Source organism: Arachis duranensis, chromosome 6 (genome assembly GCF_000817695.3).
Source record: "Arachis duranensis cultivar V14167 chromosome 6, aradu.V14167.gnm2.J7QH, whole genome shotgun sequence".
NCBI lineage: Eukaryota > Viridiplantae > Streptophyta > Magnoliopsida > Fabales > Fabaceae > Arachis > Arachis duranensis.
The window spans coordinates 65,049,607-65,065,886 of record NC_029777.3 but is presented as its reverse complement, the minus strand read 5'-3'; the positions used below and the strand labels follow the sequence as shown (position 1 = coordinate 65,065,886).

General features: G+C 36.7%; 1 non-coding gene across 1 annotated transcript; it reads right to left on the bottom strand.

The window, feature by feature from the left end:
* Window positions 1–13,181: 13,181 nt before the first annotated feature.
* Window positions 13,182–13,285, bottom strand: LOC127740337 (small nucleolar RNA R71). The gene has a single exon (XR_008001016.1). It is a non-coding gene; the product is annotated as a small nucleolar RNA R71 (small nucleolar RNA).
* Between the last annotated feature and the right edge of the window lie 2,995 nt (window positions 13,286–16,280).

Below are 16,280 nucleotides of genomic sequence, written 5' to 3'. Positions count from 1 at the left end.
TAATATCTTTTTTTTATATTCATGGTTACAAAAAATTGCATCAAAATTCAATCTCTAAGGTATTTTTTGAAAATATATATTTGCTGTTGGGTATCTTGGTTGTGTTTTTAAATTATTTAACGCCAATTTTGTCAATAGTAAAATTCGAGTGTTTTTTTGTCAGCATTTAAATAATTTAGGAGTATTTTTGGTGGTTAACCCAATTCAATCACTTATGATTTGCCAAGAGATCAATGATTACATGATTGAAGTTGAGATAAACACTACTTGATCCATTGAATCCAATATCTCTGCACCCCGATGATCTACCCATTACTATCTTAGTCCCCTTCTTCTTTAATTGCATTCAATTAGTGTTCATTTTCATTGGTTTATTTACAATCTTGCAATTTACTATCTTGATTTATATTCCCAGTATTTATATTATTGCTACATTTAATTTTCAGCAATTTAATTTTCAGTCGTTTACTTTCTTACTCTTTATATTCAAGGTCATTTATAGCTTTTAATTGCTTCTTGCTCAAGTCATTTAATTTCCATGCTCTTATCATCATTTGTTCATCATCAAATTGTAAATTATCTGACTAGAATACTCAATTAATCATTGCTTGCTTAATTCCTTAAACCTCATGGGATCGACACTCACTCACTCACCATGAGTTTATTACTTGATATGACTCGGTGCACTTGACGGTAGTTACACGAGATTGTAAAATCCCGTATCAAGTTTTTGACACTATTGCTAGGGACTAATGATGATTAACAAACTACCAGTTGATTGAGTACCTAGATTAGATACATTTTCATTTCTTTTATTGTTTTAGTCATTTAATTGCTTTTAATTCTTTCATTTCTTTAGTTCTCTAACTGTTTGTGTTAATGCGTAACTTGGAGTTTCTTTCACTTTGATGGAAGGAACCTCAAACTCTCTTTTCTTTTGTTGTTTTCTTTGTGTATATGTAAGAAAATCAGGAAGAGGAACCTCTTCTCTTCGATTCATAAATTGAAAGAACACTCTGGAGGTTGAGAAAGGAAGCAAGAAACAAAAGAGTGCTAGAAGAAGGTGAGGGGGCCTCAAGCATAACTATGGCTGAACATCACAACAACAATGACACCAATGGTGCTTCACATGCTAGGAGGATATTGGGATCATATACCACTCCCGATCTTGGGAATTTTGGGAGAAGTATTTTGACTCCAAATGTCAATGCAAACAATTTTGAACTCAAGTCTCAATTGATCACTCTTGTTCAACAAAATTATCAATTTGGGGGAAGCCCCCAGGAGGACCCAAACCAACACATTTTAAGCCTCATTAGAATTTGTGATATAGTAAAACAAATGGATTGTTTGCTGAAGCATATAGAATCCTCTTGTTCTCATTCTCTCTTAGAGATAGAGCTGCACAATGGTTGGAATCACATCCTAGAGAGAGCATTGCCACATGGAAAGAACTTGGTTAGTAAGTTGCTAACCATGTTCTTTCCTCCTCAAAGATTGATCAAGTTGAGAACAGAGGTCCAAACTTTCAGACAACTTGAAGGAGAATCCTTGTATGAGGCTTGAGAGAGATACAAGGAGATGGTAAGGAAATGTCCACCAAACATGTTTGCAGATTAGGTCCAGTTGTAAATATTCTATGATGGAATCACTCAAATCTCAAGGAACTCCCTAGATAATTCAGCAAGGGGATCACTACACATGAAAACTCCCGTTGACGCTATGGAACTCATTGACATTGTTGCAAATAATCAATACCTCTACTCTTCAGAGAGGAACATGAACATGAAAAAAAGAGTAATAGAACTAGAAACTCTTGATGCTCTTGTTGCTTAAAATAAGATCATGTCCTAACAACTCTCTACACTCACTAAGCACATTGGAGGAATGCAAGTCTCATCCATCAACACACAAAGCTCATTGTATCACTTGAATATAGGAAATCAGTTTGTTGAAGTCCTCCAGGACACAACAAAATGATCCAAACTCTAAAACATATAATCTTGGATGGAGGAACCATCCTAATATTGGGTGGGAAAACTAACAAAACCAAGACAAAAAAAGTCACAATTTTAACCATGCAAACAATTTCAACTCTCAACCAAACACTCAAAACCACTTTATGAAACCCACAAAATATTCCTTATAATTTTTCAAACAACTCTCACCAACCACAACCACAACCCACACAACCTTCTCAAGATTCTCAAAGACTCTCTAATCTTGAACATGCCCTGGAAAAATTCATGCAAGAAATAAGAGACTTTATGGAGGAAACAAGATCTAATTTTCAGAATCAAGGAGCTTCAATTAAGAAATTGAAAATGCAAATTGGCTAAATTGCTCAACAATTAGCAAAACCCACTAACACTTCCCCAAGAGACACTGAGAACCCAAGGGAAGAATGCAAGGCAATCATGTTAAGAAATAGGAGAGATGTAAAGTGCACAAAGAAGAAACTTCAAAGGAGGAATTGGAGGAGCAAAAGCAAGAACAAGAAGCTTCCACATGAAATAACATTCTAATGAAGGAGGAGGCAGTGGAGGCATACAAACCAAGAATCCCATATCCTCAAAGACATAAGGGAGAGATCAAAGAGAAGCAATACTCCAAATTCCTAGAGGTATTCAAGACACTCCACAATAACATTCCTTTCATAGAAGCACTTGAACAGATACCATTGTATGTTAAGTTTATGAAGGAATTGTTATTAAAGAAAAGATCCTTGAAAAGAGAACAAACTGTGCTAATGAATAAGGAGTGTAGTGCCATCATTCAAAGAAATTTTCCAAGGAAGAAAAAGGATCTAGGGAGCTTTCAAATCCTTTGCACCATAGGAAACATAACATTTGAAAGAGCATTATGTGATCTTGATGCAAGCATCAATCTCATGCCTCTTTATGTGATGAAGAAGATCCAAATCCATTAATTAAAACCAACAAAAATAACTCTCCAATTGGCTGATAGATCTATGAACCAAGCACTTGGAGTTGTGGAGAATATTTTGGTGAACCTAGGACAGTTGCCTAATTGTGGATTAGTGTGAACCAAGGATGAAAATATTGAGATATGGAGTTTAAGATTGCTTAGATGCATTTCCTGCTACCTTATATTGTATTTATTTGGCACTTTTACCATATTAGGAACCCATGGGTCGGGGGTTCTTATTTCATATATATCTCTTGCTTTCAAATGCAGGTCCTGGTGCTCAACAGTGAGCTGTGACTCATTTGGAAGACGACTGTAACACCCTACCATATAGAGCTTTACGCTTAGGTTGTAAATCAACGGTGGTGAGATATCATGACTTCTAAAAACAAAATACATACATATAAAATGGAAGAAATATGATATACTAGGAGCTCGTGAAGAAAAGACATAAGCAAAATTGCATCACACTTAGAAACCGGCAATATACGTAAGCAAAACGATAGAAGAATATGATTGAAAGGTTATACATAACAACACTAGTTTTGAACTGCGAAGATAAGGCCGACTAGTTAATATAATACAACCCAAGAGTATAAATATAAACATAAATCCTGTTTCTCCATAATCAACCTCTAAGAGGGATGTACAAGTTATAAAATATGATAGTAGAGAATATATATATTCTAAGTAAAAGTAAAATCCCCAAAAGACAATCTTCATTTCACGGAGTGAAACCAGCACGTTCAACGAGTGCATCACGTCCAATACTTGTAAATATGGAAATTTCCGAAACGAGTGAGAACATCATCCCTTTTGGGGTTCTCAACAAGGGTAATAGTTCCAAAGCAGAGACAATGTAAAGACTACACGAATCCTCTAGGCAATTCTAACACTTCAACAAACAGAAATCTAAGCCTAGAAGTATACTACACAAGAAAAATAGTAAGATATGCTAGACCAACTAACTACACTCATGCACCTTATGCTTTCACTCGACTTTTCTCTCTCCAATAAACCTCAAGTCCTTCTCAACCATTCTCTTATCAGTTCTCTCACCTTTCACTTATCATGTTTCTTTCAGTCTAAAGTCCTCCCCATTCATCTCAGCCTCCATTTATACAAAGTCTCATAATAGAATAGTAATAGAAAACATAAGTAATAAAATTCAAGCACAACCAATTCAATTACAGCAAGTATAGCAGACAGCAGTTAAACAATAATAATCATATAGGAAAACCACATATACAATAACCAAACCCAAACAATGTCACATAAATGCAAAGGATGCATGCCTGTCGTACTGGCCATGAACTCACGCGTCGGTTATGTTGCAGACCTGAATCGAATGAGTGGGATTAAACTACCATCCTTATCCGTAAGTTTCATAAACAAGCGGGATTAAACCACCATCATTTCCCGGATCATACAAGCGGGATTAAACCATCGTCCTTGCCTCCACAGTAAGCGGGATTAAATCACCATCCTTACTACGCACGTCGAATAAGCAGGATTACACTACAATCCTTGTTTGGGTTGCATTCATAAATCAATCTTCAAGAAGGATCAAACTATCGTCCTTACCCAACACAAAACAATATGAAAGCGGAATCAGACCACCATCCTTGCTAGAATAATTCATCAATACATGAGTAGAATAAAAACCTCTGTCCTCACTGCAGGCGGGATAAAACCACCATCCCTGCATATGCACTAACCAAGACAAATGGGATTAAACCACCATCCTTGCTGGGACAAAACTCATTATTCAACCAAGTCCCTAGGATATAGTGCCCGACTCACTCTCAAATCATCATAATCATCCTCATTTCTCAATTTCCTTCAAGCTCATAAACCACTTAAACAAGACATTGCTCAACCTCATTTATTTTCCAATTCACATTCATTTCTCATTTATCATTAACATAACACTCTACCATGTTTATACAAGTTACCCCATCCACAGGATTTCCAAAGCTTAGGTCGCTGACTCTAAACTCATATCAAAATAACATTCTAAATCCACCCAAAGTCCTCTCACATGTCCCAAAGTCTAATCATAAACTAAGAGATCTCAAAAAATGATTAAAGATGCTTAGAAAGTTAGAGAGTGCTTAAAAATATAAAATATTACATTTTGTCCCTGTCCTGCGTACGCATGACTTCAAAAATTGTAGTTCTGCATATGCATGCCAATTCCGGTGTAAGCATGATGGTGGAAATGGGTGGTCTCATACGTGACACCTCTCCTGCGTACGCGAGAGTCCCAACCCAAAGGGAATCCTTGCGTCGCATGCCAAACGTCCACGTATGCATGCATTGAAAAACTTGGAAAATTTTGAAAGCTGCAGAATTCAAATTTTTACACCGAACTTCAAACGCACATAACTTTTTCCATTTCAAAACATTTTTCTTCCATTCTTTGAATGTCTAAAAGCTCTCGGACCCAACTTTCATATAAAACAAGTTTCATCTTTATTGGGAGTCTGGAGCACAAGTTATGACTTGTTGAAGTTGGTTCAAAAATCAATTTTCAAAAAAAAAATTGCCAAATCTCTAACTTTCCAAAACTCATAATGCTAAAACAATTGCTCACAGCCCAACCAACATCAAAACAACCCAAAATCCATATCAAGCATGACACAACCATATCTCAAATCCTACATCCATCTAAACCATCCCATCATCACTCATTTAATTCATATAACTTCTAAATTCTCAATTTTTTCAACATACAATTTTGCAATCTCACCAATCTCAACAATTATTAATTCAACCTCAATTATATACATTTATTCCATTCCCATCATTATTCATAAACATACAACATCACCATATCACCATTATCATATCACAATCAACAACCTCATCATCAAACATAATAATTCATGTACATTAGTCATATATTACATACTTACCCCTTGGAGGACTTCTCACCCTATTCACAGCCTCCGGCCCAAATTTTGCCAATCATCAACATAACTAATGATTATCATTTACTTTATAATATCACAACAATTTTCAATCAAGCACACACATACATAAACCATTCACTATCCACAACAACAACCAAATTCAATCCACACCTATCCTAGGGTCATCTAACCTAGGCACTCACATAACTTTACATAATACCTACTCAAAACTCAAACCCGTACCTTGAATGTCGGCGGTTTTAACCTTCGAAGCCTTTTAATCAACAAACAAGAGCTCTACACTGAAACAATTCACGCCGCTTGATCCACAATCCAACTCTGCACCAATCAACTAAATAATTACGCTATATACCATAGCAATCACAATTTCTCAACCTAGGTTTCATAAAATTGAAAAATCAAAGAGGGAAAAGCTTCCCTTACCTAAACCCACTCGAAATTGTGGTGAAACCCACTTATAATCCATGCTAAGGTACCCCTAAATAATCAAAATCACAATAATTCAACAACCCTAAAAGCATAAACGAAAAATGGTAGAGAAAACACACTTCCTGAATCAATTATCCACATAGACAAAAAGAAAACTAGAAGGTATAATGATCCAAAAACAAATCAAACTTTAATATCTCAACCAAATATTCACATGAAAACAAAAAAACTAGAAAATCTTACCATAGTGGAGAGTCTCTCACCTAGCACTTTTCTTTATTGTCATTAACTTGGATGGTCATAAAGCTAAGTTTTCTTCCGTGGGAGGGTCCTTCAAAAGAAAGATCATCAACTCCTTGTTGCTCTTGGTCTTCACACTATGATAAAGCTTGAGCTGGTGGCCATTCACCTTGAAGAAATTAGGGCTTGAGGGATGGCTTAAGTGAACGATACCATAAGGGTCAACATTCTCTACCATATGGAGACCGTCCCATCTTGACCTTAATTTCCTGGGCATCAGTCTCAATCTTAAGTTGTAGAGTAGCACTTGATCACCTACTCTAAACTCCTTCCTCTTGAGATGACAGTCATGCACTGCCTTGACTCTTTTCTTGTAAACCCTGGAGTTCTCATATGCCTCCAACCTTAAGCACTCTAACTCTTCTAATTGTAATTTTCTTTTAACTCCGGCCTTTTCCAAACCCGAATTGCATTCTTTTACAACCTAATATGCCTTGTGCTCAACTTCCATCAGAAGGTGACACGCTTTCCCGCAAACCAACCGGAGCGGACTTATGCTTATTAGTGTTTTATAGGCCGTCCAGTACGCCCAAAAGCATCTCCAAGTCTAGAGCTCCAGTCCTTCCTATGAGGCTTCACTATCCTCTTCAAATTCTTTTTAATCTCCCGATTATAAACTTCGGCTTGGCCATTGGTTTGGGGATAATAAGCCGTAGCCACCTTATGGATAATGCCATATGTCTACATTAACATAGCCATTCTTTTGTTGTAAAAATGTGAATCTTAATCATTCATGATTGCTAATGGCGATCTAAAACAGCAAATAAGGTGATTTCTCACAAAAGAGACAATAGTGTTAGCATCATCAGTGTGGGTTGGAATTGCTTCCACCCACTTTGAAATAAAATTAACCGCTAAAAAGATATAGAGAAAACCATTGGAGTTTGGGAACGGACTGATAAAGTCAATGGCCCAAACATAAAAAATCTCATAAAACAACATAACTTGTTGAGGCATTTTATCCTTCTTGGACATACGTGCGCGCGTACCTCACACGAGCGCGCGGAATGAAGAAAATCGCAGCGACGCATGCACGTGCCTGACGCTTGCGGACGGATTGGAGTCTACACGAATGACGCGCAGGCGTGGACGACGCAGACGCGCGACAAGGAAAATTGCTGGATGACGCGCACGCCTGACCGACGCGTACGCATGACTTGCACGATCTGCAGAAATAACAGAAAAAGCTGGAGGCGATTTTGGGCCCATTTTGACCCAGTTTTCGGCCCAGAAACACAGAATAAAGCCAGGGAACAGTAGAGACTCAACACAACATCAACACATTCTCATTAGGATAGTTTTAGGATTTTAGATCTGAATCTAGAGAGAAACTACTCTTCCTCTAGGTTCACTTTACATTTATAGTTTATTAGTTCTATGCTTTTTTGCTTTGAATATTGAAGAGTCATCACCTCTGTTGAAGATACTATTCTAGTTTATTTTCTTATTTGCTCTTTTATTTATTCCACATTCTTAATTCTTGTTTAAAGTGGTAGTTGGATTATTTTCATGGATTTTTGATACAGAGGATTACTTTTATTTTTAATTAAATTTCAGTCTCTATTTTATTTAATTTATTATGTCTTCTTCTTATATTTTTCTGAGTATTATATTCATGTCAATGGAGTAAATTCCCTACTTGACATGGGGGTTGATTAAGAGGAGACACTTGAGTTGGAAGGCTTAAGTGAAGATTAAACTGGAAGTTGTTGGCTAGTTCTGTATTTACTAACACTAGACCTTCCCAAGGGAGAGGACTAGGATTTGTGAATAAGGGTTAACTCAATCACTTGACTTTTCTTTATTTAGTAAGGGTTAACTAAGTGAAAACAACAACCTTTTTGATACTACACCTGAGAGATCCCAACAAGGATAGAACTTCCAACTGATCATTCCCCCAGTCAAGGCTTCTTTTTATTTGGAATATTAATAATCATTCTTAGTTTTTATTTCTTTAATTTACGACTATTTAGTTGCTCATTATCCAAACTCAAAATCTCTTAAACCCCTAATTAATAAATTAGCATTTTCTCTGCAACTCATTGGGAGACGACCTGGGACTCATACTCCCAGTATTTTTATTTCTAAATTTCGTGACAACTCTTTTAAATTGATACGCGGAATCTTCATTGGTTAAGAGCTATACTTGCAACGCTATTTTCTCTATAAACTTTTAATCGGTGATTTTTCTGCCACGTCAATTTTTGGCGCCGTTGTCGGGGAGTTGCAACAGTGTGCTAATTTATTGGTTGGATTTTTTATTTTATTTGCACTTTATTTTATTTTATTACCATGAGCTGTATGTTTCTTTCATTGAATGATGCGTTCGCTACCTGAGTCGAGCCTACCCGTATTTGATCCTAAAATTGAAAGAACTATCTCACGTATAAAGCAGGCTCGGCATTGGTTAGTCCTTTCTGAGGACGAATCTGAAACGTCATTTAAGGAGGAAACATGCTCCCTTTCTACTAATTCTGCTAATTTGAGTGTAGAGGACATGGCAGCTCCCAGGAGGATTACTCTTCAAGAGGCAGGAGCTCCAAATTTTACATTACCACCTTTCCAAGCGCGTAATCCAAATCTGGGTGTAGATATTGAACTGAAAACTGCACTAATTAATCTATTGCCAAAGTTTCACGGCTGATGAGCGGATAATTTATACGCTTTTTGGCATTGTTTTTAGGTAGTTTTTAGTATGATCTAGTTACTTTTAGGGATATTTTCATTAGTTTTTATGCTAAATTCACATTTCTGGACTTTACTATGAGTTTGTGTATTTTTCTGTGATTTCAGATATTTTCTGGCTGCAATTGAGAGACCTGAGCAAAACTCTGATAAAAGGCTGACAAAGGACTGCTGATGCTGTTGGAATCTGACCTCCCTACACTGGAAATAGATTTTCCGGAGTTACAGAACTCCAAATGCCGTGCACTCAACGGCTTTGGAAAGTAGACATCCAGAGCTTTCCAGCAATATATAATAGTCTATACTTTGTTCGAGATTTGATGACGTAAACTAGCGCTCAACGCCAGTTCCATGCTGCATTCTGGAGTCAAACGCCAGAAACACGTCACGAACCAGAGTTGAACGCCCAAAACATGTTACAACTTGGCGTTCAACTCCAAGATAAGCCTCAGCTCTTGGATAGATCAAGCTCAGCCCAAACATACACCAAGTGGGCCCCGAAAGTGGATTTATGCATCAATTACTTACTCTTGTAAACTCTAGTAGCTAGTTTAGTATAAATAAAACTTTTTACTAGTGTATTAGACATCTTTGGACGTTTAGTTCTGAGATCTTGGGGGCTGGCCATTCGGCCATGCCTGGACCTTCATCACTTATGTATTTTCAATGGTGGAGTTTCTACACACCATAGATTAAGGGTGTGGAGCTCTGATGTACCTCAAAGTTTTAATGCAATTACTACTATTTTCTATTCAATTCGATTTATTCCTATTCTAAGATATTCGTTGCACTTCAACTTGATGAATGTGATGATCCGTGACACTCATCATCATTCTCACCTATGAACGCGCGTGATTGACAACCACTTCCGTTCTACCTTAGACCGGGCGCATATCTCTTAGATTCCTTGATTAGAATCTTCGTGGTATAAGCTAGAATTGATGGCGGCATTCATGGGAATCCGGAAAGTCTAACCTTGTCTGTGGTATTCCGAGTAGGATTTCGGGATTGAATGACTGTGACGAGCTTCAAACTCCTGAAGGCTGGGCGTTAGTGACAGACGCAAAAGAATCACTAGATTCTATTCCAACCCGATTGAGAACCGACAGATGATTAGCTGTGCTGTGACAGAGCATTTGGACCTTTTTCACTGAGAGGATGGGATGTAGCCATTGACAACAGTGATGCCCTACATACAGCTTGCCATAGAATGGAGTGATGAAAAACTAGAAGGAAGAAGTAGGAAAGCAGAGATTCAGAAGGAACACAGCACCTCCATACACCTATCCGAAATTTCCACCATTGGATTACATGAGTAACTTTATCTTTATTTTCTGTTTATTTATTATTATTTGATTTCCAAAATTCCATAATCAATTATTATCCGCCTGATTGAGATTTACAAGATGACCATAGCTTGCTTCATACCAACAATCTCTGTGGGATCGACCCTTACTCACATAAGGTATTACTTGGACGACCTAGTACACTAGCTGGTTAGTTGTACGGAGTTTTGACAAAGTGTGATTCACGTTTGAGAGCACCAAGCCTTTGGAGCCATTGTTGATGATCACAATTTCGCCTACCAAGTTTTTGGTGCCGTTGCCGGGGATTATTCTAATTAAAATTACGTGCAACTACAACGCCAAGTTCTCTTTTGATCCAGCAACAACACCAAGTTTTTGGCGCCGTTGCTGGGGATTGTTCGAGTATGGACAACTGACGGTATATCTTGTTGCTCAGATTAGGTAATTTTCTTGTTATTTTCTTTTCAAAAAGTTTTCAAAAATATTTTTCAAAATTTTTCCCTTTGTTTTCGAAAATTATTCCAAAATTTTTTAAGAATGAATTCTAGTGTTTCATGAAACATGTTTTAGCTTAGTTGGCTATTAAGCCATGTCTAACTCATAGGATTTTGATTGAGGACTATGAATTCATTACTTCCTTTTTTTTCAAAATATGTTTTCGAAAAATTTAGTAAGAAAATAAAAAAATTAATAAAATCATAAAAACCAAAAATATTTTGTGCTTCTTGTTTGAGTCTTGAGTTAATTTTTAAGTTTGGTGTCAATTGCATATTCATATTGTTCTTGCATTTTTTTCAAAAATTTCATGCATTCATGGTGTTCTTCTTCATGATCTTCAAGTTGTTCTTGGTAAGTCTTCTTGTTTGATCTTTATATTTTCTTGTTTTGTATTTTTTGTTGTTTATCATATGCATTTTTCGTTTGTTAGAGTCCAAGCATTAAAGATTTCTAAGTTTGGTGTCTTTCATGTTTTCTTTGCATCAAAAATTTTTCAAAAATATGTTCTTGATGTTCATCATGATCTTCAAAGTGTTATTGGTGTTCATCTTGACATTCATAGTGTTCTTGCATGCATCATGTGTTTTGATTCATAATTTTTATGTTGTGAGTCATTTTTATGTTTTTCTCTCTCATAATTAAAAATTCAAAAATCAAAAAAATATATTTTCCTTAATTTTCTCATAATTTTTGAAAATTTGAGTTGACTTAGTCAAAAATTTTTAAAATTAGTTGTTTCTTACAAGTCAAGTCAAATTTTCAATTTTAAAAATCCTATCTTTTCAAAACATTTTCAAAAATTAAATCTTTTTCATTTTTATCTTATGATTTTCGAAAATTTAAAAATATTTTTCAAAAATCTTTTTCTTAATTTTATCTTTATTTTCGAAAATTATGCTAACAATTAATGTGATTGGTTCAAAAATTTGAAGTTTGTTACTTTCTTGTTAAGAAAGGTTCAATCTTTAAATTCTAGAATCTTATCTTTTAATTTCTTGTTAGTTAAGTAATTAATTTTAAAAATTAAATCTATCTTATCTTATCTTTTATATCATATCTTTTTCAAAATTTTATCTTTTTCAAAAATTTGATTTTAAAATATCTTATCTAACTTCTTATCTTCTTATCTTTTCAAATTTGATTTTCAAATCTTTTTCAACTAACTATTTGACTTTTTGTTTGTTTCTTATCTTTTTCAAAACCACCTAACTACTTTTTCCTCTCTAATTTTCGAAAATATCTCATCCCTTTTTCAAAATTCTTTTTAAATTAACTAATTATTTTAAATTTTAATTTTAATTCTATCTCACCTTTAATTTTCGAAAATCACTAATTCCTTTTCAAAATTAATTTTCGAATTCTCTCTCTCATCTTCTTCTATTTATTTATTCATTTACTAACACTTTTCTTCACCTCTCTTCATCTCCAATCACTGCCTCTATCCTTACCCTTGTGTTTTGATTCTCCTTTCTTTATTCTTTTCTTCTTCTACTAATAATAAGGATCCTCTTTATTGTGACATAGAGGATTCCTCTTCTTTTCTTGTTCTCTTCTCTTTCATATGTGCAGGAACAAGGAAAAAAGCACTCTTGTTGAAGCTGATCCTGAACCTGAAAGGACTCTGAAAAGGAAACTAAGAGAAGCTAAATTACAACAATCCAGAGGCAACCTTTCTGAAATTTTTGAACAAGAGAAAGAGATGGCAGCCGAACCCAACAACAATAATGCAAGGAGGATGCTTGTTGACTTTACTAAACCTACGTCCAAGTTTGATGGAAGAAGCATCTCAATTCTTGCCATTGGAGCAAACAATTTTGAGCTGAAACCTCAATTAGTTGCTTTAATGCAACAGAACTGCAAGTTTCATGGACTTCCATCTGAAGATCCTTACCAGTTTTTAACTGAGTTCTTGTAGATTTGTGAGACTGTTAAGACGAATAGAGTAGATCCTAAAGTCTACAGGCTCATGCTTTTCCCTTTTGCTGTAAGAGACAGAGCTAGAACATGGTTGGACTCCCAACCTAAAGATAGCATGGACTCTTGGGATAAGCTGGTTACGACCTTTTTGGATAAATTCTTTCCTCCTCAAAAGCTGAGCAAGCTTAGAGTGGATGTTCAGGCCTTCAAGCAAAAAGATGGTGAATCCCTCTATGAAGCTTGGGAAAGATACAAGCAGTTGACCAAAAAGTGTCCTTCTGACATGTTTTCAGAATTGACCATATTAGATATATTCTATTATGGTCTATCTAAGTTTTTCAAAATGTCATTGGACCATTCTGCAGGTGGATCCATTCACCTAAAGAAAACGCCTGCAGAAGCTCAAGAACTTATTGACATGGTTGCAAATAACCAATTCATGTATACTTCTGAGAGGAATTCTGTGAATAATGGGACACCTCAGAGGAAGGGAGTTCTTGAAATTGATGCTCTGAATGCCATATTGGCTCAGAACAAAGTGTTGACTCAGCAAGTCAACATGATTTCTCAAAGTCTGAATGGATGGCAAAATGCATCCAACAGTACTAAAGAGGCATCTTCTAAAGAAGAAGCTTATGATCCTGAAAACCCTGCAATGACAGAGGTAAATTACATGGGTGAACCTTATGGAAACACCTATAATTCATCATGGAGAAATCATTCGAATTTCTCAAGGAAGGATCAACAAAAGCCTCGACAAGGGTTTAATATTCGTGGAAGAAATAGGCTCAGCAATATCAAACCTTATCCATCATCTTCTCAGCAACAGACAAAGAATTATGAACAGAATCCCTCTAATTTAGCAAACTTAGTCTCTGATCTGTCTAAGGCTACTTTAAGTTTCATAAATGAAACAAGGTCCTCCATCAGAAATCTGGTGGCACAAGTGGGCCAGTTGAGTAAGAAAATCACTGAAACCCCTCCTAGTACTCTCCCAAGCAATACTAAAGAAAATCCAAAAAGAGAGTGCAAGGCCATTGATATAATCAAAATGGCTGAATGCAAGGAGGAGGGAGAGGATGTGAATCCCAATGAGGCAGATCTCATGGGACGTCTCTCAAGCAGGAAGGAGTTTCCTATTGAGGATCCAAAGGAATCTGAGGCTCATATAGAGACCATAGAGATTCCATTAAATCTCCTTCTGCCATTCATGAGCTCTGAAGATTATTCTTCCTCTAAAGAGGATGAAGATGTAACTGGAGAGCAAGTTGCTCAATATCTAGGAGCCATCATGAAGCTGAATGCCAAGTTATTTGGTAATGAGACTTGGGAAGGTGAACCTCCCTTGCTCATTAGTGAACTTGACACATGGGTTCAGAAAACTTTACCTCAAAAGAAACAAGATCCTGGGAAATTCTTAATACCCTGTACCATAGGCACCATGACCTTTGAAAAAGCTCTGTGTGACCTAGGGTCAGGCATAAATCTTATGCCACTCTCTGTAATGGAGAAGATGGGGATCATTGAGGTACAACCTGCCTTATTCTCATTACAATTGGCAGACAAGTCAGTAAGACAAGCTTATGGATTAGTAGAGGACATGTTAGTAAAGGTTAAAGACCTTTACATCCCTGCTGATTTCATAATCTTAGACACTAGAAATGAGGAGGATGAATGCATCATCCTTGGAAGACCTTTCCTAGCCACAGTGGAAGCTGTGATAGATGTTAACAGAGGAGAATTAGTCCTTCAATTGAATGGGGACTACCTTGTGTTTAAGGCACACGGCTATCCTTCTGTAACAAGGGAGAGTAAGCATGCAGAGCTTCTCTCAGTACAGAGTCAAACAGAGCCCCCACAGTCAAACTCTATATTTGGAATTGGGAGGCCACAACCAAACTCTAAGTTTGGTGTTGAATCCCCACAACCAAACTCTAAGTTTGGTGTTGGGACTATACAACATTGACCTTATCACCTGTGAGGCTCCATGAGAGCCCACTGTCAAGCTATTGACATTAAAGAAGCGCTTATTGGGAGGCAACCCAATTTTTTTATCTAATTTTATTTTTATTTTATTGTTCTTTTATGTTTTATTAGGTTCATGATCATGTGGAGTCATGAAAAAATATTAAAATTAAAAACAGAATAAAAAATAGCAGAAGAAAAATCACACCCTGGAGGAAGGACTTACTAGCGTTTAAACGCTAGTAAGGAGCATCTGGCTGGCGTTCAACGCCAGAAACATGCTGCACATGGGCGTTGAACGCCCAAAACATGCATCACTTCAGCATTTAAACACCAGAATTGCATGGAAAGGCATTTTACATGCCTAATTGGTGCAGGGATGTAAATCCTTGACACCTTAGTTTCTGTGGACCCCATAGGATCCCCACCTACCATATTCTCACCCTACCTCCTAATAATCCTATAACACACTTTCCCAAAAACCTTTCACCAATCACCTCTATCTCTCTTCCCAATTACCCCATTCACCACACACATCCATCCACTCTTCCCCATAAACCCCACCTACTTTCAAAATTCAAAATTTTTTTCCCACCCAAACCCACCCTAAATGGTCGAACCTACTCCCTCTCCCCTCACTATATAAACCCCTCCATTCTCCTTAATTTTTACACAACACAACCCCATCTTCTCCTTTTTGGCCGAATACACCTCTCCTCCTCTCCTCCATATTTTCTTCTTCTTCTTCTTCTTCTCTTCTTTCTTCTCTTGCTTGAGGGCGAGCAATATTTTAAGTTTGGTGTGGTAAAAGCATAAGCTTTTTTATTTTTCCATTACCATTGATGGCACCTAAGGCCGGAGAATCCTTTAGAAAAGGAAAAGGGAAGAAAAAGCTTCCACCTCCGAGTCATGGGAGATGGAAAGATTCATCTCCAAAGCCCATCAAGACCACTTCATGATGTTGTTGCCAAGACGAAGGTGATCCCTGAGGTCCCTTTCAAGCTCAAGAAAAATGAGTTTCCAGAGATCTGACATAAGATTCAAAGGAAAAGTTGGGAAGTTCTGACCAACCTCATTCAACAAAGTCGGAATCTTGATGGTTCAAGAGTTCTATGCCAATGCATGGATCACTAGGAACCATGATCAAAGTATGAACCCGAATCCAAAGAACTATCTTACAATGGTTCGGGGGAAATACTTAGATTTTAGTCCGGAAAATGTGAGGTTGACATTCAACTTGCCCATGATGCAAGGAGATGCACACCCCTACACAAGAAGGGTCAACTTTGATCAAAGGTTGGACCAAGTCCTTAGG